We start from the raw sequence: 22173 nt of genomic DNA, 5'->3' as shown, positions 1-22173 counted from the left end.
CTTCTTCACGTATTTCATTTCTCTGGATCTGTCACGAACAAACTCGATCCAAATGGTCACCACCACGAAAAGAGCCTTCTGCATTCTCTAATGGGATGAGAATCACTAAAGAGTTCTAGGCTCTTAGGTTTTTTAAAGAGAGGAAGTGATTGAGATATTTCTAGAGAAAAACTTTTCTCTTTTTGGAATTGTGTAAGTCTATTGAGCACTACATCCATACATGCACTAAATAGAGAGAAATAGGGGGAACAGAGTTACAACTCCCTCCTAAAACAATTTAAAAAAATAAAAAATTAATATATAAATATATGATAGCTACCTTATCATATAATATATTTATGTGATATCTAATATAACACATAATTTATAGTTTTCGTTATCTCAACAATACACGATATTTAATATAAATACTATTCATATTAAACTTAGTTATATGAATCAAATTCACATAATTAATATTTGAATCAAATTCAATTATTTATTTTCTCTCAAATAATGTATCAAATACATTATAGTAATTATATCATATATAATTAAGTAAAATTAATTATATCACATATAATTAATTCCCTCAATTAATTTGAACAATTCAAATTAATCCAAAATTGATTCTCATTTAATCCCTGTTGAGGTACAGAGGGGACCTCATGGACCTGTAGATTGAAGTTTCAATGGCACTTGAATAATTAATTATATTCTTTAATTAAAGTATTCAACATCCATTAATTGTCGGATACGCTACTAAAGACCGACAGTTGCACTCTTCGTACTATAGATATATTTTTGTATCTGTTGGATATGACTGGTCAATAGTGCGATGACTCTTCGCAAATTGCTCATAAGTACAACTAGGCCAAAATTACCGTTTTGCCCCTGTAGTTATATTTAACTCTTTAATTATCATTGATCCCTCTAATGAACAATAAATCATAGTCCAACTATGACTAAATCCCTCTCCGAGCAGGAGAGGGTGTGGTGTCATATTTTTCAAGCCCTGGAATCAGTCCTTAAGGGAGCAATTTATCTACTTACCTCGAGCTCGAGGAAGGAGTAAATTTCTTCTTATATAATTGTGTTCCTAGCTCCCCAATCAGATGGATCCCCAAAATGGTAGGTTTGTTGAGTTGACGTTCTGGCCACTCTCACCCATACAAATCAAAGAACCGTCCTCATAAGCAAGAGTTCACAACTCACTTAGGATTTAGGTCATGTCACCTATGGTCATCTTGGTGAAATACAAGTCTCTATTATGAACAGTGTTATATAATGAGACTAGTCATTTCGTGGTCCGGTCTTATACAAACTCCTTTGTATAGAATATCCCCGCAAACATGTCTCCACATGAATGATCATGATCAGATCATTTTTAATAGTTTACAACAATTGTAACATCTACAAAGCGGGTCGTACTTGTAGTGTCACAAGGATAAGATATCCATTCTTATCCATATATTATAGACCATTTAGGTTATCAATTAAACATGATGCACTTGTATGTCTCTACATACATGTCTAAGCTATAGAAGATAGCCTTGGATGTTAGTTTTTTGGTTTGTGGGTTTAATGCTACTAAATGTCAAATAAAAATCTCTTATTTTATTAAATAAATAAAATGTTTGTATAATACAATTACAAACTACATAATCCTACGAGATTGAGGACATCAACCCCAACAATCTCCCACTTGTCATAAAGCTAGTGGGATGTACAATATACAAGTACACAAATCAATAAACTAAGGCATAAAACACGCCCAGTACAAAATATCCCACTTGCCCTAAATTAAATGTGGCATGTCCCATAGACTCATACTCTGTAGGTGACCCTCAAACACTTTAGCCGTGAGGGCATTTGTCAATGGACCAGCAATGTTATGCTCTACAACTATCTGCGTGACGATCACGTCTCCTCGATGCACAATCTCTTGAATAAGATAATACTTCCGCTCTATGTGCTTCCTACGTTTGTGACTCCGAGGCTCTCGGGAATTAGCCACAGTACCACTATTATCACAATAAAGGGTGATGGATTTTAACATGTCTAGAACCACTTCTAGATCATTCAAGAATTTCTTGAGCCACACAGCTTCTTTAGTAGTTTTACAAGCCACTACGTACTCAGCCTCCATAGTGGAGTTAGCAATGTACCCCTGCATGGTGCTCCTCCAGACTACTACTCCTTCGTTTAGTGTAAACACTGATCCTAATGTGGATTTCCTAGAATCATTATCAGTCTAGAAATCAGAGTCCGTGTATTTTGTAAGGATCAAATCCTTAGAACCATACACGAGCATGTAGTTCCTCATTCTCCATAGATACTTAAGGATGTTCTTAACGGCGGTCCAGTGATCAAATCCTGGATTAGACTGATATCTATTGACTATCCACACCGCATAGTAGATGTCAGGTCTAGTACATAACATCGCATACATCAGGCTACCAACAACCGATGCATAAAGGATCCGTCTCATTTCCTCAACTTAGGACACTGTTCCTTAGACAATATAACTCCATGCTTGAAAGGTAACAAACCTCTATAAGAATTCTGCATCGAAAATTTAACAAGCATTTTGTCAATATACGATGCCTAAAACAGGACTAGCATTTTGTTATTTCGATCTCTAAATATTTGAATGCCCAAAACAAACCGTGCCTCTCTCAAATTTTCATTTGGAATTGGGTCACTAGCCAATTCTTAATTTCAGTCAATAGATCTACACCATTCCCAATGAGTAGGATATATTGTCTACATACAACACTAGAAAAGTTACTGAACTGTTGATGATTTTCTTGTAAACACAAAGCTCATCAACATTTTGATCAAAGCCATAAGATTTGATCACAGTATCAAAGCTTATATTTCAATATTGAAAAGCTTGCTTCAATCCATAAATGGATCAATTAAGCTTGAAAACCTTTTCTCTTGATTTGGGGTTATGAATCCTCAGGTTACTCCATATAAATGGTCTCCTTAAGATTGTCATTCAAAAAAGTAGTCTTAACATCCATTTTTCAGATCTCATAGTCATAATATGAGGCAATGGACAAGAGAATCCAGATACAATTTAACATAGCAACAAGTGAGAAAGTCTCCTCATAGTCGACTCCCTCAACTTGGGTATAACCCCTTGCCACAAGCCTAGCCTTAAAGGTTTGCACCTTTCCATCAACACCCTGTTTTCACTTGCAGATCCATATACAACCTATAGGTTTTACCCCATCATGTTGATTTACAAGATCCCAACAGAATTAGAGTACATAGACTCCATTTCGAGATTCATAGCTTTGATCCACTTATCTTTGTCAACATCCTCCATTGCCTACTTGTAAGACAATGGATCCTCAACATCTCCGTCAACTACCACAGCTAAGATTTCAGTTAAACCCATGTAACGAATAGGTAGCTTTGCAACCTTCCCATTACGTCGAGGTTCCCTCAACACTTCAGGTGGATTTGACCTACTAGACAATCCAACTTTAACAACTCTTGTTGAGGTGTTGGGGTTTTTCAACACCTCTTGTTAAAGGTTCAGTAGTTTCTTTGAAAATTTCGTTCAACGTGATTTTACTGTGGGGTTTATGCTCCCTAATGTGGTCCTTCTCTAGGATGAAATTTTCTTTACGATCATAAAGTAACCACCTCTCGCTTCTTTAAGGTAGCCTACAAATAGGCACAATTTTGAACGAAGTTCCAATTTCTTAGGATTTACCTCAAGCACATGTGCTGGGCAATCCTAGATCTTGAAATGGAATAAACTACCTTTACGAACATTATATAATTCCAAAGGTGTTCTGGTAACACTCTTAGATGGAACACAGTTCAAAATATATGTTGTAGTATGTATTGAAGGAACTCTTTTCAAAGAGAACCAATGAGCAGAAGTAAGATCATTCCAAACCCTATTGTGACAGAACATACATATTTACAATCAAGCAGTAATAGTTATGTATAAACTTTAAATTACAACATGCTCTATAAAAATAACACTAAAGATCGAGTAAACTCACCTCCAAACTTAGAATCATGCATGTCCTCAAGCATGCGTTATACTCAAGAAATTCTAACTCACCTTCTTGCTTTCCTTTGCGATGACCAACTTCTCGGAATATAATTTACTCATGCCTCTAACCATCGCCGCAATGCTCTCCTCCACTTTGGCTACTTCTTCAAAAAGATATTTTCCAAGTTTAAATCTGGCAAGCCTTTGCTCAAAAAATTTTTATTCATTCACCGCAACTTTGCGTTTAGCTTTTGAGAATGCATTCGTTCAAAATACTTCAAAATTTTGCGATGACTTATTCGAATGCGGCGTTGAACCTGGTTACGCTCTTCGTTTTGGCTTACCCCCACGTGTGTCATGCGGGCATCAAACTTCGGTTGCGTTCCATATTCAACTCAACTCTTGTCTTGCTTGATTTGGCCTACGTTGGATAGAGAAGTTGCACTTATACATTGATCCTGGTGACTTACTTTCGTTTTGGCTTGCCCCCACGTGTGTCATGCGGACGTCCAACTACGAGTAAATGCCTTTCACTACTTAACTCTTATCAACTTGGTTTCCTCATTGCGTTGATAGTGGAGTTGTTATTCTCAAAATTCTCACCATTTTTTGTTTGCATTTGTTTTTTTTTTTGAAAGATCGCAATGTAATGAACGCAATTTCTCCAAGACCGCTACCACACCCAAACTTAGAGGTTGGTAGCATTCTCACCGCAAAGCTAAAAGCAAAATTACAAGAATGCGGTAACAAACGTTTGAGCGAAGGTTTACACAAACTAAAACTTAAGACTTTCAAGAATTGAAGAAGCTAATAAAAGTAAGAAGCGCCTTGCGATGATTAATTAGAAGATGCGGTGAATTATACATACCATCATAGAAACACCGCAAAGCAACGCAATCGGGAAATAAGGAATTTCAAAAGGATAATACATAAAGGATAACAAGAAAAGAACCTTAGGCGAAACGCATGCAATCATGTGTTGGAATTCACACGATTGAAGCCATGCATTGAAGGATGAAGGGAATTCTTCCGTCATATTGCGTACTGAGGAGACATTGTTGCACCTACAAAGAGTAAACGCACCACAACCAAGGAAGCAACCATATATCCAAAATAACAATAAAAACAAAAACAACCTAAACTAAGAAAGTAAGGTAAATATAGAGTAGAAGACATCCCTAGAAAAATAGGAGTGTTGTCATCGCAAGTAGTCTTCCATGCAGAAGATTGCTCTCAACTGCTTGGCCACCATGTGCTTAGAATTACCTTCGACTCATGCGACTGATTGCCCTTCTACCTTGGGGTCAATACTGGCTTTCGACACATCGCCTATACTTCAATATTGGTTGTAACCTGGTCACACAAGCTACAATACTCCTAAGATAAGAAGGTTGCCTACAGAGACACAAAACTCAACAAACAATTAGCTGCCAAGTCCCCGGCAACGGTGCCAAAAACTTGATGACGAGAAATTAGATGTCAATTACTCAACAACTAAAATACCGTGGATGCAATATGAGATGCATGTCCTTAATATATGCGTTGATTATCATGTGTCGTGGTCATGCATTGGAATGACTTTGCATTAACAAATGTATGCGATGACCATGCATTCCTGTCACAAGTTTTCTTACGCTCATGCCAAGTATAATGCTAACGCAAGTCTCTTGTTTAACCCCTGGTCGCATGTATCACAAACATAATGCAATAACCTCAAACAGTTCCTATGTTCAACCTCGGATCATACCGAGAAACTTGCAGTGGAATTATACTTGGTTCCAATGTAAGGAAACTTGTGACAACGCACAACAAACTATAAGAATATTCATTAATAACGCATATCTAGAAGTAGTATCGCATATTATTGCATAAAATTTGCATTACAAGTTTATGGCATCATTGTATATCTCAATTTTATGTCAACAATTTTATGGCGTCGTTGTCGGGGAACTGGTAACGGGGACATGGATCTGTTCATTCATTCATATCTATATTTGTATCAATGCATTGTTTAAGACCAAAAATTATGTCAACAAGTTTATGGCGCCGTTGTCGGGGAACTGGTAACGGGGACATGGACTTGTTCATTCATTCATATCCATATTTGTATCAGCGCATTGTTTAAGACCAAAAATTATGTCAACACTTGTAGCTAAATGAATGCGGTAATGTGCATGCGGCGGTTGAATAAAAGAATGATGGAGGGGTTGCTAAGCTAACACTACTTCTACTTCTAACTAACAGACAACGCAATGAGAATATGAATGAGAGGTACAGACACAAAAACTATTGACATGAAGTAAATGGATGGAAAATTAGATAAAATGTGGAGATGTCTTCATTGCAACCCTTAAGAGTGACCGCAAGGGCAACCTTAGTCAACGCAAGCTATGCGATCATGCTACACACACTAAAAGCCTAAATGTAGGACGTATGCAGTGTGTATGCATAAGTGTCAAGATGACCGCATACAGCCACCATATCCTACTTCCTGGACACAGCCATTGTCCTCTCCGTAGGGTGTATACGCTGTGTAATAACAAACAGAGCTTATTCCTAAGTCTCCATTCTTGCTTATGCAAACCTAATCTAGCCCTCTCGAGCATCGATTCTAACCTAGCTCTCTCGAGTCTTAGGTTCTTTCTTTAGACTCTCTCGAGTAGCTCTAAAAGTGTGATGGGCGCATACATAAGACTAGGTAACCACATAATCTGGGCTGACGCAAGATTATTCCTATCTCTAGTAAACAATAGCTTACATTGCTTAATGCGACCAACCATTTACTCTCCTGGGCAGTTGGTTGTTGCTGACTTTACTCATAGATAAGCATTACGTTAGCCTATAGATAGGCGTTGCTACAGCTTCACACTAAGCAAATAAGGTTTTCTCACACACTTGCACAACGCACACCTCTCGGTGGTTTGCTACATGTTTCATATCTCTAATCCACATGACTAAGTATGCGATACTTTAACAATTTCAATAAGTGATGCAATGAAAATTAAGGATGCTAAGTAAATAAGGATAAGGATGGAATCGAAGGAAACACAGAAATGCATTGAACACATAATGTATTAATTTCTTCATCATAAAATGTAATACAATACAATATAAGAAAAGAAGAGAAAATGAAATGACCGGCTGAAAGCAATAACTTGCTTCCAGCGGATGTGCGTCAGGGTTGTCGGTGGTGCCATGGATGGGCGGTGGAGCTGACTCTCCCGAGATCTAGCTTCGGTCGAAGGCTCCGGTCGTCACTCGGAATGGAGGAAGGAGATGAAGAACTATTAAGCTTTCTTCTCACGCATTTGTCTGGATCACATGGATAACCCTGAATGAGTTGAAATTCTGCTCATCGTCTTCTTTATATAGAGCTTGGATCACCGACAGCATTAATGGACTGCTCTGATTTTGACATTTGCGACGCGTTAGTACTTTTTGAATCTCTGCGGCTAACGGCATGGTAGGTGAAATGTCAACATCAGCTTTTGATTTTCTCAAGATGTACATTGATGCGTTCATTCCACCAACCTTGCGTTGATCCCTCTATTATGTGTTATCGTGTAGCTGCAATCGTTCAGTGACCGCATTTGCTTAATTCTGCAACTTAGACACGATGACCGCAATCGTTTGACGAGTGCAACTCCCATGTGATGGACGCATGCAGCTGATTACCATAACACCCATGCATTGATCGAACGCGTTCACCTTTGCGATGGAGAGTTTCTCTGCATGCGATCATCTATGCGGTAGTCCGGCTTCCGCGTTTGCGTCCACTTCCTACGTTAGCTACAAAAATAGACAATTGAATGCATAATAACGCATAATAATGGGTTAGTCGAGATTCTCAATGCTAAACACCGCAAGCTCTTTTTCTCATGAATTCCTAACATAATTGTTGCATATTTTGCTTAACAGCATTCATAATTCTAAATAAAAGGCCTAAGATGACATGCATTTCTGCAAATCATCACATACCCTTGAAGAACTTTTCTTTTTGTATCCCTTGATCTAACAGCACGAGCGTTCAATCAACACGAACGCTTAACAACATAACAATCTCCTCGAATAGCAACGAGCAACTTCATCCCTCGAACAACAAATAGACACCACCACGAGGCTACCTTGGTATTCTCTGTGTGAGAATCTAGAAGTTGTGAGCTCTATATAGATTTGGTAGAGGGAAGGAGAAATTGAATGATCATGTAGACGATCGAGTAAATGGGAGAAGATTGGAATCTATCGTATAGACTTGGTACTCGATTGTTTCGTAATGAGTGTCTATCGTATAGCAAACTCTATGCACGATTGTTTATGCTCTCAAGCTATCATATAGCTATTTGGTTAATATGCGATCACTTATCATGTGATTATGAAAAAATGAAACCGATTTTCATTTTATCCATCAGTTACCATAACTGATAACAACTTCCCACTAAGTTGGTTATTAGGAGAAAAAATCAAAACCAATTATCCCATAATTAATTTAATTACAAATAAATAATATATTCATAACTCATAGTTTTAATATCACATCTCATGCAATATATAAACCATAGTTCTTTTTCTCTTTTATGGCATTTAATAATAATTCCTCCAATTAATGTATCTAATACATCAAATCAATTATATCACATATAATTGAAGCAATTTAATTATATCATATATAATCAAATTCTCTCTTGTTAATTTGAACATTTCAAACTAATTCTCAACATGATTTCATTGAGCTACTAAGGGGACCTTATGGACACGTAGCTTGAAGCTCCAATAGTACGTGAATAACTAACTAAACTCTTTAATCACGATATCCACCATCTGTTAACTGTCGGGCACTCCACTAAAGACCGACAGTTGCACTCTTCGCGCTACATATATATTTTTGTGTCCATTGAATATAACCAATCAATAATACGATAACCCTTCACAAATCGCATAAGGACAATCAGGCCAATTTACCATTTTTCTCTTGTAATTACATCTAACTCCTGAAGTACTACTGATTCCTCTAATGAACAATACATCATAGTCCTACTATGAGTCAACCTTTCTCGGGCCAAAAGAAGATGTAGCGCCACATTGTTTAAGCATCGGAATCAGCCCTTAAGGGAGAAATTATCTACTTACCCATGATTCGGAGAAGGAATGAATTTCGTCTTGTGTAGCTGAGTTCCTAGCTCCCCAATTAGATGAATCCTCAAAGTGGTAGGTTGGAGTCGGCGATCTAGCCACTCGCACCCATGCAAATCAAAGGACCGCCCTCATAGACAGAAGTTCCCAATTCACTCAGGATTAAGGTCATGTTACCTATGGTCATTCTAGTGAAATGAAAGTCTCTGTCATGAACGACGCTATATAACAAGCCTAAACATTTCATGGTCCAGTCTTATACAAACTACTTTGTATAGAGCATCCCCGCTTGCATGTCTAATACATGAATGGTCAAGATCAGACCATTTGTAGCACTTTACTACACTTATAACATCTACAAAATGGGCCACACTCATAGCGTCGTTAGGATAAGGTTTCCCTTCTTTATCCATATACTACAAATCATTTAGGTTATCACTTAAATGCTTAAGTTACAATGACAACCAAGGATCTTAGTTTAATAGTTTGTGGTTAATGCAACTAAAATATCTCATATTTCATAGACTGTAGTGAATAAAATATCTCATATTATTAAATAAAAAAATATTTGTTCTTCTTTTCAAGGGATTAAATCCTGATGGCAGCTTGAGGCTGGTGAGATGATGATGCGAGTAGGCACCGGGCACATTGTCTCAGTTGTGGCAATGGGAGGCCTCCAATTGACTTTACAGAATAGATTTATCATTTTACATGATGTATATATTGTTCCCGAGTTAAAGAGGAACTTAATTTCTGTAAAGTGCTTGATTGAATGCAAATATACTCTCAATTTTTCAATGAAAGTGTTTATTCTGAAATATGGTGTTGAGATATGTTCAGCAAGACTGGAAAATAATTTGTATGTACTAAGGCCATTAGCAACAAATTCCTTCCATAACATAGAGATGTTTAAAACTGTTGTAATTCAAAATAAACGACTTAAGGTTTCTCCTAAGGAAAATGCCCAACTTTGGCACATCGATTAGGGCACATCAATCTCAATAGGATTGAGAGGTTGATAAAGAATGGACTTCTAAGTGAGTTAGAGAAAAATTCTTTACCTGTGTACGAGTCATGCTTGAAGGTAAAATGACCAAAAGACCTTTGACTGGAAAAGGTTATCGAGCCAAAGAGCCTCTAGAGTTAGTGCATTCAGACCTTTGTGGTCCGATGAATGTACGAGTTAGGGGAGGCTACGAGTATTTCATCACTTTTACTGACGATTATTCGAGGTATGGGTATGTTTATTTGATGCAACACAAATCAGAACCTTTTGAAAAGTTCAAAGAGTTGAAGGCTGAAGTTGAAAACGCATTAGATAAATAGATTAAAACACTTCGATCAGATCGGGGTGGAGAGTTTTTGGATTCTGAGTTCCAGAACTGTATGATAGAACATGTAATCGTTTCCTAACTCTCAATACCTGGTACGCCTCACAAAATGATGTATCAGAGAGGAGAAATAGGACCCTGTTGGACACGGTTTAGTCGATGATGAGTTACGCTTCCTTATCGGACTCGTTTTGGGCTTTTGCAGTAGAGACTGTAGCTTATATCCTCAACTGTGTTCCCTCCAAGAGTGTTACCAGAACACCATTGGAGTTGTGGAACAGGCGTAAAGCTAGTTTGCGTCACTTTCGCATCTGGGGTTGCCCAACACATGTGCTTGAGACTAATCCTAAGAAACTGAAACCACGTTCGATGTTGTGCTTATTTGTAGGCTACCCCAAAGGGACACGAGGGGGTTACTTTTATGATCCTAAGGCAAATAAAGTATTTGTGTCGACAAACGCTATCTTCCTTGAGGAGGATCATATAAGGGAGCACGGTCCACATAGTAAAATCGTGTTGCGTGAACTTTCCAACGAAACTACTAAAACCTCGATAAGAGTTGTTGAAAGGTCTGCTACATCAACAAGAGTTTTTTTTATAGAGGTTCATCTAGTAGGTCAAATCCACCTCAAGAGTTGAGGGAACCTCGACGTAGTGGGAGGGTTGCGAACCCACATGTTCGCTATATGGGTTTCACTGAAATTCTGGCTATGGTAGTCAATGGCGAGGTTGAGAATCCGTTGTCTTACAAGAAAGCAATGAAGGATGTTGATCGAGATGAATGAACCAAAGCCATGGATCTCGAGATGGAGTCTATGTACTTCAACTCAGTATGGGATCTTGTAGATCAATCTGATGGGATTAAACCTATATTGTAAATGGATCTACAAGAGGAAACGGGGTGCTGATGGGAAGGTGCAAACCTTCAAGGCTAGACTTGTGGCAAAGGGTTATACCCAAGTGGAGGGAGTTGACTATGAGGAGACTTTCTCGCCTGTTTCCATGTTGAACTCTATCCACATTCTCCTATCCATTGCCTCATATTATAACTATGAGATATGGAAAATGGTTGTCAAGACTGCCTTTCTGAATTGTAATCTTGAGAAGACCATTTATATGGTGCAACCCAAGGTCAAGAGCAAAAGGTTTGCAAACTGAATCGGTCCATTTATAGGCTGAAACAGGCATCTAGATCTTGGAACATAAGGTTTGATACTGTGATCAACTCTTACGGCGTTGACCAAAATGTTGATGAGCCTTGTGTCTACAAGAAAAACATCAACAGTTCAGTAGTTTTTCTAGTATTATATGTAAACGATATCCTACTCATTGGGAATGATGTAGGTTTATTGACTTCAGTTAAGAACTGGTTAGCGACCCAATTCCAAATGAAAAATTTGGGAGAGGCTCAGTTTTTTCTTGGGATTTAGATCTTTTGGGATCGAAAGAATAAAGTGCTAGCGCTATCTTAGGCATCGTACATTGATAATATGTTGATCAAGTACTCGGTGCAGAACTCCAAAAGTGGCCTACTGCCTTTTCGGCATGGAGTTACATTGTCTAAGGAACAATGTCCTCAAACACCTCAAGAGGTTAAGGAAATGAGATGGGTCCCCTATGCATCTGTCGTTGGCAGTTTGATTTATGCGATATTATGTATTAGACCTGACATCAGCTACACTGTGGGGATAGTCAGTAGATATTAGTATAAACTAGGATAAGGTCACTGGACTTCCGTCAAGAACATCCTCAAGTATCTTCAAAGAACGAGGGACTACATGCTTATGTATGGATCTAAGGATTTGATCCTTACTAGATACATGGACTTTGATTTTTAGACTGATAAGGATTCTTGGAAATCCACTTCAGGATTAGTGTTCACTCTTAACAGAGAGGTTGTAGTATGGCAAAGCACTAAGCAGTGGTACATCATTAACTCCACCAAGAGGCCGAGTATGTAGCGGCTTGTGAAGCTGCTAAGAAGGCCGTCTGGCTCAGGAAGTTCCTGACTGATTTGGAAGTTGTTCCAGACATGTCTAGGACCATCACCTTTTATTGTGATAATAGTGGTCCTGTGGTGAATTCCAGTGAGCTTAGGAGTCATAAGCGCGACGAGCATATAGAATGGAAATACCATCTCATCCGCGAGATTGTGCATCGAGGGGACATGATAGTCACGAAGATAGCTTCGAAGAACAACGTTGCTGACCTGTTTATGAAGGCTCTCACGGCTACAGTTTTTTAAGGCCACCTACAGAGCATGGTGTTGGATCGACACCACCATGCAATGGAAGAAATTAGGATCCATAAGCATTCTAATTCATTAATTTTAGTTGAAAAGAAACATGCTAAAAATAGAGTTTAATGGGTTTCAAGAACATACCTTGGTCGAACCAACGAAATCTCCATTTTCAACTGTAAAATCCTCTGAATACTTGTGTAGACCACCACAAGATCTTCTCTACTATCCTCTTGGTGCTCTAGATTGAGTTGTGGGAATCAAAATAAGCTAGAATCAAAGGGAATATGGAGAAAGCTCACTGAATAGAACCTATTGAAGAAGACCTTCTTCATCCGAATTTTTCAGCAAAAATTCAGTCGGTTCACCACCCCTTTCTTCACTCCAATCTCTTCAATATATTATAGACAATCATGCAAAGAGATGTGTTGCATGGGATGCAGCTCATGCTTGGAGTAAACCAAAGGAGAAGGTGTGTTCCTTGTAAGCTAGTTGAATATGAAAAACTCATTTTCAATTGTGTGTAATTTTTCAATTTCCAAAAATCTATTTTGATTTTAAAATCATATTTTATTTCTAAAATCAAAATTTAATAATTTTACAAATTAATTACATAAATTAATTTTCTAATAAAATTAATAAATAATTATTTAAATAATTCTAATTAATTTAATATCCAATATTAAATTAATTTTTACACAAATTCATCTTCATCTATTTAAATCATATTTAAATATATTTTCTCCAATTCCATTTGATTCTAATTTGAACGTTTCGAATTAACTTATCACACCACTCTAGAGCTAATCCATTTTCGAGCTAGTAGGGGGACCTCATGGAACTACAGATCATGGGCTCCAACGATCCAAGATTAATCGGCTAAACTTATTAGACCGATCTAACCCCCATTCGTTAACTAATGGGTCACTCCACTAAAGCCCATAGTTGAAATCCCCTCACTGTAGATATATTATGTCTACTCGATATAATCATGATTAGTGAGTTAACCCTTCACATGTTGTTCATAATAACGACTAGGTCAAATCTCTGTTTTACCCCTGAAATTACCTCTTGTTCCTTAAGTCCCCACTGATCCCCTAATGAACAATTTTTTTGTGATCCAATCACAAAACTGAGTCCCTCTCATACCAAATGAGAGGGCGGGATCCCTTATTCAAGCCCCAGAATCAGAACTTAAAGAAACAACCTCTCTACTATCCCTAAAACGGGTAGGAGTGAATTCCCTCTTGCACCCTATGTCCCCACCTATCTATCCAGTCTTACCCCTGAAATGACAGTCATATTGAGCTGGCGCTGTTGAGTCAACCCTCACCTATGCAAATCTAAGGGCAATCCTGAATAAACAGGAGTTCATAGTTAGCTCAGGATTAAGGTCAAGTTACCTAGGTCATCGTTTTGAAATAGTCAATCTTAAACAGTAAACAGCGTTATAAAGTAAGAGTGACTCATTTCGTGGTCTGATCTTGTACAAACTCTTTTGCACAAGGACACCCCCACTCCTCATGTCTAACATGAACGATTTAGGATCACTTCGTTTGTAGCACTTTACAACTCCTTGTAACAACTATAGAGTAGGCCGTATCCAATAGTATTACCAGAATAAGGTACCCAACCTTATCCATGTACTATAGACCATTTTGACTATTTACTCGAACCTCATCCACCTTTATGTCTCCATATAAAGTTCAAGTACTCATCCAATAGTCAAGGGACTTTTAGGTTTATTGGATTTTTATTCAAGTAATAGATCTATTCAATAACACCTTTATTGAATTTTCAGAATAAGCTCCATTGTTTACATACCACGAGTTTTAGGACATAAAACCTAACACATGGGTCTACGGAACCGTCCACGGCTGGACTATGGCAAGTGGGAGATTTTGTACTAGGCCTTTATACCCTAGTTTATTGTTTTATACTTATATTTATCTTGTACACCCACTCGCTTTAGGACAAGTGGGAGATTGTTGGGGTTGATGCCCTAAATCTTGTAGGGTCCTGTAGTTTGTAAACACGTGTATGAACAAACATTTGTGATGTAATAATATGAGATATTTTCTTCACTATTGTCTATGAAATATGAGATATTTTAGTTGCATTAACCACAAACCAATAAACTAAGATCTCTGATTATCGTTGTAACTTAAGCATGTATGTGGAGACATACAAGTGGATCGTACTTTAAGTGAGAACCTAAATGGTCTATAGTATATGGATAAAGGAAGAAACCCTTATCCTGATGACGCTACGAGTGTGGCCCTCTTTATAGATGTTACAAGTGTTGTAAAGTACTACAAACGGTCTGATCCTGACCATTCATGTATTAGACATACGATCGGGGATGCTCTATACAAAGAAGTTTGTATAAAACCGGACCACGAAATTTTTAGTCTTGTTATATAACGCCGTTCATGACAGAGACTTTCATTTCACTAGGATGACCATAGGTAACATGACCTGAATCCTGAGTGAGTTGGGAATTCCTACCTATAAGGGCAGTCCTTTGATTTGCATGGGTGCGAGTGACAAAATTGTCGACTCAAACCTACCACTTTAGGGATTCGTCTGATTGGGGAGCTGGGAACTCATTTACACAAGACGAAATTCACTCCTTCCTCGAAGCAGGGGTAAGTAGATAGAGTGCTCCCTTAAGGGCTGATTTCGGGGCTTGAACAATGTGGCACAACACTTTCTCATGGCCTGAGAAGTGTTCACTCATAATAGGACTATGATGTATTGTTCATTAGAGGAATGAATGGTACTTAAGGAGTTAGATGTAACTATAGGGGCAAAACGGTAAATTGGCCCTACCGTACTTACGAGCGATTTGTGAAGGGTCATTGTACTATTGATTGGTTATATCCAATCGACACATAAATATATTTGTAGTGCAAAGAGTGGAGCTATCGGTCTTTAGTGAAGTGTCCGACAGTTAATGAATGGTGGATATCGTGATTAAAGAGTTTAGTCAGTTATTCACGTACCATTGAAGATTCAAGCTACAAATCCATAAGGTCCCCTTGGTAGCTCAATAGATTCAAGTTGAGAATCAGTTTTTGGGTTAGTTTGAAATGTTCAATTAACAAGAGGGATTTTTATTATATATGATATAATTAAATTGATTCAATTATATATGATATAATTGATTCGATATATTAGATACATTAATTGGGGGAATTAATATAAATATGATTTATATTAAATAAAGGAGAGAAGAACTTGGCTTAAATATTACATATAATATGATATTAAAACTATAGGTTATAAATATAATATGATAAATTAGTTATTATATTTCTTTATAATAAAAACAATTATGAGATAATTGTTTGGTTGGTCTCTCCATTAACCGATTGAAGTGGGAAGTTTCTTTCAGTTTTAATAACTGTAGAATAAAAATGAATTTTTTTTTTCATTTTTCATTAATTGCAACATTCGATCGAGTGAAAGGAAGAGCTATACAATAGCTCTTTGAGAGAGTGAACAACTAGCGAGTTTACTAGACGACTACCTCTCGTTTACTAGACGATTCAGTATCCATCTCTATAAGATAGAGGTTTCTCATTCTCCCACTTACTTGATCGTTTAACACGATTGTATACTTCCTTCTTTCCTCTACCAAATTCACACAGAGCCCACACCTCCTGGATTCTCACATTGAGAATACCAAGGCAACCGAGTGTTAGTGTAGAGTGTTGTTGTTCGAGGTTCGTGGAATTGCACTAGCTGTTCGTTGCGTTCGTGCTTGTGATGGAGTTTGTTTTGACGCCTGACTAGTGTAGATAGAGGGATTACTTGAAGAAGAGTTTTTCAAAGGTATAATATTTGATTCACTTTGTTTTAATTGAAAGCATGTTGTAATTTATTCTATAATGCATAACTGTGGTTGTATGTTTGTAAATGCTTTACTTTTTCACAATGAGTTTGGAAAGATCTTGCTTCCGCTCAATGGTGCTCTTGTATAAGAGTTCCTTCACATATAACACTAGGAAAACTATTGAACTGTTGATTATTTTCTTGTAGACACAAGGTTCATCAACGTTTTTGTCAAAGCCATAAGATTTGATCATAGTATCAAACCTTATGTTCCAAGATCGGGATGCCTGTTTCAGTCCATAAATGGACTGATTTAACTTGCAAACCTTTTGATCCTAAGCTTGAGCTATGAATCCTTCAGGTTGCACCATATAAATGGTCTCCTCAATATTACCATTTAGAAAGGACGACTTAACATCCATTTTCCATATCTCATAGTCATAATATGAGGCAATGGATAGGAGAATGCGGATAGACTTAAGCATGACAACAGGCGAGAAAGTCTCCTCATAGTTAACTCCCTCCACCTGAGTATAACCCTTTGTCACAAGTCTAGCATTAAAGGTTTGCACCTTCTCATCAGTACTACGTTTCCTCTTGTAGATCCATTTACAACCTATAGGTGTGACCCCATCAGGTTGATCTACAAGATCCCATACTAAGTTGAAGCACATAGACTCCATCTCGAGATCCATGCTTTGACCCATTCATCTTTATCTACATCCTCCGTTGCCTTCTTGTAAGACAATGGATCCTGCCATCGGCTACCATAGTCAGAATTTCAGTTAAACCAGGTGGGTTCGTAACCCTCCCACAACGTCGAGGTTCCCTCAACTCTGAAGGTGGATTTGACCCATTAAAGATCGACAGTTGCACTCTTCATGCGACAAATATATTTTTGTGTCCATTGGATATAATCAATCAATAGTACGATGACCTTTCACAATCGCTCGTAAGTATAGCTGGGCCAATTTACCATTTTGTCCCTGTAATTACATCTAATTCCTTAAGTACTACTGATTCTTTTAATGAACAATACATCATAGTCCTACTATGAGTAAACCCTTCTGGGGCCAAGAGAAGGTGTGGCGCCACATTGTTCAAGCCCCGCAATCAGCCCTTAAGGAGCAATTTATCTACTTACCCCTGATTTGGAGAAGAAGTGAATTTCATCTTGTATAGTTGAGTACCCAACTCCCCAATCAGACGAAACCCTAAAGTGGTAGGTTTGAGTCGGCGATCTAGCCACTCGCACTCATACAAATCAAAGGACCGCCCTCATAGGCAGGAGTTCCCAACTCACTCAGGATTAAGGTCATGTTACCGATGGTCATCCTAGTGAAATGAAAGTCTCTGTCATGAACGACGTTATATAACGAGGCTAAAAATTTCGTGGTCCGTTCTTATACAAACTTCTTTGTATAGAGCATCATCGATCATATGTCTAATATATGAATGGTCAGGATCATACCGTTTGTAGCACTTACAACACTTGTAATATCTACAAAAAGGGCCATACTCGTAATGTCATCAAGATAAGGTTTCCCTCATTTATCCATATACTATAGAACATTTAGGTTATCATTTAAAGCACGATCCACTTGTATGTCTCTACATACATGCTTAAGTTATAACGACAACCAGGGATCTTAGTTCATTGGTTTGTGGTTAATGCAACTAAAATATTTCATATTTCATAGACTGTAGTGAATAAAATATCTCATATTATTACATCACAAAATGTTTGTTCATACAGGTGTTTACAAACTATAGGACCCTACGGGATTTAAGGCATTAACCCCAACATGTACTTCATAACCCCAAAATGAGTTTGGTAGGGAACCATATTCAACAGGGTTCAATTTTTCCTTTCCGATATACCATTCTGCTGAGGTGTACCAAGTGCTAAGAATTGGGATACAATTTTATGTTCTATCAAATAGTTTTGGAATGTAAGATCCTAAAACTCTCCACCTCGATCAGATCGAAATGTTTTAATCGTTTTATTTAATGCATTTTCAATTTTAGCCTTTAACTCTTTGAACTTTTCAAAAACTTCAGACTTCTGTTGCATTAAATAAACATACCCTTATCTTGAATAATCATCAGTAAAAGTGATGAAATATTCAAGATCTCCTCTTGCTTTAACATTCATCAGGCCACAGAGATCTGAATGTACAAGCTTTAAGGGTTCTAACATTGAGTCGAATTGAACATTGAAGAGATTAGTTGATGGTTTACATCATCCTCGGGTTTCCTGTTCTAGTAGCCCTCTCTTCATCCTACACATTCAATCAAGGTTGTCACTGCGAAGCTATTGCGAGTGCATGCGTCCACCACGGTCAGGGCTTTCACAGGTACCTGATAGGGAGAGGAGTCGTGCAAGAACGCGGGGATATAGCAAGTAAGCAGCAATATAACAAACAGCATCTATACACCCCTCAGTAGACTAGGTGACGAGTCTGGTACTCTATTAAGAAGCAAATGATCGCCTGGAGATTTCTCGGAGAAACCGAACCCCCCAGGTTTCAGACCTGATCAAACTAGAAGTTACCAAGGAACCATGCATAGCACTGAATAGGGAGCCGTCTGGCGGACCCCCTCTTTCCATCGTACTGGAGCGATCCGAGAAGAACGATTAGGGTCATATTCTATTCTTTCCACAATGCCCATAGGTTCTTTGACTGTATGGCCTTTTCCAGTAAAAAAATCTTTTAGTCATTTTTCCTTCAAGGTATGATTAACACACTGGTAAAGAATTTTATTCTAACTCGCTTAGAAGTTCATTCTTGACCAATCTCTCAATTCTATTAAGATTGATGTGACCTAACCTTAGGTGCCAAAGAAGAAAATTTTCTTTAGGAGAAATTTTAAGCCTTTTATTTTGAGTTACCACAGTTTTAAACATTTCAGAGGTAAGGTGCACTTTAGTTGCTAACGGTTTTAGCACATACAAATTATCTTCAAGATTAGCACAATAAATTAGTACTCTGTTCTTGTAAATAAACACTTTATTTGCTTGAAAGTTAAGAGAGTAATGTTGTTCAAGAAGATATTTTATAGAAATTAGGTTCCCTTTTAAACCTAAAACCATATATACATTATCTAATAAAATATAAGATTTCTGTAAGCAGAGTCTGAGCCCTCCCACTACCATAGTTGAGACGACGTATGATAACGGACAGAAATGCACGTTTTTATAGTACTAAATTCTTAAACAATGTTGGATTGCGTTGATAGAATATGTTAAATTACGTCCATTAAGCATGAATTCTACAATATTGCAGTCACATGTGTCCAACGTATTAGGGCAGTTGATCTCTATATTTTTGTGCAGAATAATGCATTAATGCAATGCAAAGAATGCGATCATAGGAATACATTGGTCGAGCACAACTTCACTGCAAGACTTTGCGTTGATCGTGCTCGTAAACATCCACCCAAGAAGAATCACCGCAACATGGTGGGCGCATCCGGACGAAAGGACAATTAAGATCGATGGGACAAAAAGCTGACAACAGTCGGATCCAAATTAAGTTGACAGCCGATAACGATCACAAAGTACATCCAACTTTATCAGTGACAACTATCCGACGCATCAGTCAGGAATTAAAGTTGTCCCATCTGTACAACCAGGAGAGAGAAGCCGCGTTTCACCTTTGATGCCCTATAGTACCAAGTGCATTCTTCAGAGAAGGGGTTAAGCAGTTGATTACTTCATCACTTTACAAGTTCACACCTCGGTTCATAGTTTTCTTTTCCATTTCACGGCGGAGCTAGAAAAGAGTGGTGATGTCGGAGATCGTCCAAGGCGGCTCGAGAGAGAACCTTGGGATGTAAGAGCAGAGAGCGGGTTGACTCTCGTGAAAGCGAGAATATCTTTAGAGCACGAGTAGAACAGCGTAACACCTGGTGGCAAGAAATTGCTCCAGACTCTTTACTATACTTGCATTGTTATTCTGTACTTCATCTTTTATCTATTCAATGGAAGTTATATTTCTACATCTGCTCACTCTCTTAATACGCATGAGTAACTAAACTAGTTGAATGGATTGAGAGGAACTAAGCTAATATGATCTAGGAAGTTCATTGCTTACGATTGTCTTGTTTTATGCTATGCGAAACATCCCTTTAGAGTTGCTCGAGAGAGAATCTAAAGAAAGAACCTAATGTCTCGCGAAAGCTAGGTTAGAATCTGACTTGAAAGAGCAAGATTAGGCCTGCATAAACAAGAAATAGGGACTTAGAGATAAGCTATGTTTGTCAACTTGCATCGCATGCATCCTATGAATAGGAATGATATTATGCGGTCGCATATTTGTATGAATGTCATTTTGTCATCGCATAAATAGAAATAGTGGTTTATGTGAAAACCCTATAGACTTATTGCATATTTATTGCATGCGTTCTAGCCTTAGAAGCCGTGGCATTCACGTCGAAAGGTAGTTTACTATTGTATGCATGTTGCATGATCACAAGACATGAACGCAACCTAGGGAGTGTTAGCCGAAACCCTTCTCAACCCGTTCATCGCATATTCATCGTATTTCACGTTGCCAACTCTTTTCGAACTCTACCACATTTATTATTATTTTCATTAATGCAACAACAAACCAACCACCATATTTATTTTAACTGGTTACCACAAGTCTTCATAAAAATCACCAACGCAAACTATTTTCACAAGTCCCTTTGTGTTCGACCCTGGACTTACCAGGAAACTCAGAGGAATTTACACTTGAATTCTGCTAGGGAAACTTGAGTACACAACGAAAATCCATCAACGCATATCATCCATATTTCCATTTAATAAAATAACGCATCGATTTTTTGGCGTCGTTGCTTGGGACTTCGGCAAAATAGTTGTTAACGGTAATTTTTGTGAATTCTTTACAGAACTGTCAAGATTGAGAGAACATTTCGATGGAGACTAAGGAACCACCAACAGCAATCACAATCCGATAAAGAAGAGATGGCGGAGCAGCCTAGGAATGAAGCACCAAACAACATCAATGTCATAGCAAATCCAATTCTGTTGGCCAACGATCGCAATAGGCCCATTAAAGACTATGCATCGCCAAACCTCTATGATTTCTCTCCGGGAATCATGAGGCCTGCCTTAGACGGAAGTAGATTTGAAATAAAACTGGTGATGCTGCAGATGATTCAGGCTGCAGGTCAATTCGGAGGAAGGCGTGGCGAGGATCCGCACGCCCATCTCCGAAGTTTTATTGAAATTTGCAATACTTTTATGTTCCCGAATATCTCTGCTGAGGAGGTTCGACTAACGTTGTTCCCATTTTCTCTCTATGATCAGGCTTGGAAATGGGCGTATTCGCTTAAACCAAGAGAGATCACTTCTTGGGAGCAGGTGGTGGAAAAGTTTATGAAGAAGTATTTCCTACCTACAGAGAACGCGAGACAAAGAAAGCTTGGATGAACAAGACATGGATGAATCGCTCAGCGATGCCTGAGCGAGGTTTAAAAGGTTGGTTCGAGATTGTCCGCATAATGAGCTACCAGACTGCCTTCAGATGGAAATTTTCTACCACGGTTTGAATCCTACTTCGCAGACCGCTGCCAATGCGGTAGTAGCTGATGGTCTGCTTGACAAGACTTATGATGAGGTGAAGAAT

The sequence above is a fragment of the Benincasa hispida genome, chromosome 10 (assembly GCF_027475165.1).
Source record: "Benincasa hispida cultivar pf3 chromosome 10, pf3_genome.v1.1, whole genome shotgun sequence".
In the NCBI taxonomy this organism is placed as follows: domain Eukaryota; kingdom Viridiplantae; phylum Streptophyta; class Magnoliopsida; order Cucurbitales; family Cucurbitaceae; genus Benincasa; species Benincasa hispida.
The sequence above is the reverse complement of the archived record's forward strand: the minus strand, read 5'-3'. Positions refer to the sequence as shown.